Source organism: Papilio polytes, unplaced genomic scaffold (genome assembly GCF_000836215.1).
Source record: "Papilio polytes unplaced genomic scaffold, Ppol_1.0 DF820622.1, whole genome shotgun sequence".
Lineage (NCBI taxonomy): Eukaryota > Metazoa > Arthropoda > Insecta > Lepidoptera > Papilionidae > Papilio > Papilio polytes.
The window spans coordinates 601595-604695 of NW_013528582.1; positions in this window are offsets into that span (position 1 = coordinate 601595).

Below are 3101 nucleotides of genomic sequence, written 5' to 3' on the forward strand. Positions count from 1 at the left end.
TTTTAGTGTTTTATTTCTCCATATTGTTCTGAACTGAACAAAATACCTGAAGTTTCAGATACCGGGGTTACTTACCTTTCACTCACAATTTACCTTTATCCAAAGTTGCTTGGCAAGTTCCTAATTAATTTACATTTTTTAAAATGTCTCGAAAAGCCTCGAAAAATTAATTAATTTTATTCGTATTGTAACCATAGTTTTTGTTACACCTTTTTGGCGAGCACACTTTTGTCATAAAATCATCAGGTGGCTCGAAAACTTGAATATCAAAGCAATTATACAACAATTATACAAACATATTTCTACAACCGCCTGTACAATCACAATCATTTTTTTATAGGATAGACAGTTTAATTGAAAATAATATTTTGGTCTGTTAAAATTTTTAATTTGGCGAACAGTTTTGTCACAAAACACCATTTTGTAATTAAATGTTACTATTATAATATATATAAATCTTACTATTATTATAAATGCGAAAATTTTCATGGCCAGAACTGCTGAACGGATTTCGGTATTTGTTACAGACGTAAAGCATAGTTTGATAGAAAACTTAGACAACTTGATTTTGTTTTTTTTTTATTCCACGCGGGCAAAAGCTAGAAGTCAATAAAATTAAGAACCATTACTTTACCTTTTCCAAAGATATTTTAAAGGACTAAATAAAACTGCAACATTATAAAGAGAATCGTCTATTAGTATTAACTTGATAGGCTCATAATTTGTGTCTCACTAGATTTGAACAAAGAATTTCACAATAAATTAACTTCGCCAAAACGGCGACAACTAGCGACAAATGGAACTAATATCGCTACAACGAAAATACAAACAAATACGTTTAATTTCGTGGTATATAATTTATTATACATAACAATGTATGAATAACTTTAGAGAACATACAAACAGTAAAATTTTAAAAGTGAATTATGAATAGTCATTATAAGATGAGATATTTTCCAATATTATTTATTTATCAATAAAATAGCTACCAATAAAGCAATATATTCTGATAACATACTGCAAATATAAAATAAGAATTTTCGAACCATCTTAAAAAATTATATTTGGTTAATAACTAAAAAATCTTTACAATACAATAATTTAAAATGTCAATCTATTCGTAATTCACTTTTAATATCCAGGAAGTTTAAAAACATGCAAGATTTAAGCATCATAATAATTGTCTTGTTACTTTATTGAAAATTAGACCATAGACAATTGATTGTAAAATTATCACAATATCTTTACAATATTGGTAGGAAATTCCAATTTTATACATTGTAAGAAAAATTGGTTACATTTAAACAAAATGAGTTTACGAAAACGCATTACATTTCTCAAGCTATTATCAAAACACCAATAAATTTTGTAGGTAACAAAACAAACAATCTTTCAATAGAAAAAACAATATTTTGGAATTGTATAATTTCTACACAAATGTATATGTAATGCAGTCATTTTACATTATGCAAAATAAATTTACTAAAATTACTAAGTAGTCAAAAACGACTGACTTGTGACAATTTTTTGCGTTCTGTTTACCAGAGTAGTCAAAATTTCTTTTAAAATTGGGTAAAATCATAAAAGATTTGTCTTGTCTTTTATGCGTTATTTTTTTAAATCATCCACTTGAAGTTTGAATAAAACTTTGTATACTAGGGCTGTGCTAAATGATTTTTTTATTAGACATTCTGAGAAAGATACTAAACGTACATTCAACAATCACATGTACATACCACAATTTTTAAATCGACGTACCATCAAAACAATTCTCAATATTTATATCAATTCGCTCGAAATCTCAGTCGCTAATTTAATATTTAAAACGCTTACAGAAACGGAAATAAATAATTAACAGGAATACATCGCGAAAGCACGAATGCGTTTGTGTTTTGCGATAGTGTAGTTGTACCGATGAAGTCATTATAAAAATTTAAACATTACTAATCACTTTCAAAAACAGATGTACCCGTTTTTTGTGAGATGTGTGTGACATTGCTTTGTTATTTTGTTTAGGATAAATTTAATATAAACAACTTTTAAGACCGTAAAAACTTTCTGTCGATAAAAGTAATTTAAAATCGTGTAAAATGCCAACCACACCTTACAAAAAGGAAAAGCAAAACCACTAGTGTTTCCACGGAGAAGTTGACAGCCCTATCATAGACAATAGAATATAGAGTTTGTCGTTTTCCCGCCATCGCGTACTCGAGTACCGCAAGCAATCTTTGATCGCTCCATTTCCTATTCAGTATATTTACAGTGAGCCGAGAAAAAACATATTTACTTATAATTACAATATACACCTCTATACAGTCCGTCTCATTACTATTGCTACAAGAAAAATTCCTTATCATTTCACAATAAAGTGGAACTTCCCAAACTGAAGAGATATTTCACAGTGATAGTGTACAATTTTTCGATTATAATAATGATGATATAGTTTATTTAGTTTTGTATTTACATCATGGACATGCATGCCCTTTCTAAGTTTAAACAAGTTTATGGAAATCAATTTGCAATGTTACATTTGGTCATATTAATTAATGCAAGTGTTGTTTTTTTTGAACTTCAAATGTTCGTTGATTTGACTACATGATGAAAATACAAACTATATCAAGAATAACAAAAGTAATAAATAATTCAAAGTAGCAATAACCTCACACAACATACAAAATCAACTATATTTTAATCTACAATGGAATAATGTAATTCTTTCAACGGCCGAATACAAAACTGTTAATAAATGCCTACCATTTCACATATCTAAACAGTCTGTTCAAGGAATATACTAAATTATAATTACAATATGGAAATATGTGATGATAAAACATTCATAGAGTTAACAATAATGTTAACAATTCTGGCATGGTACCATTATAAATAATATTTACTAAAGAAACTTGAAGTTTCATCATATGGGTGAACCACTATTTGTCAAAATAATAAATAAATGTTGAACAGACTGTGATGACAGTTGGTATTAACTAAGTCTCATAGAGTTTGTAACATTAGCTTCCGAGCTATGTATCATTGCACTGCACTGAGTCACTACTGAGGTGGCTCGCAGCGGGGACTAGTCGACGAGGTCTATGCGGTCT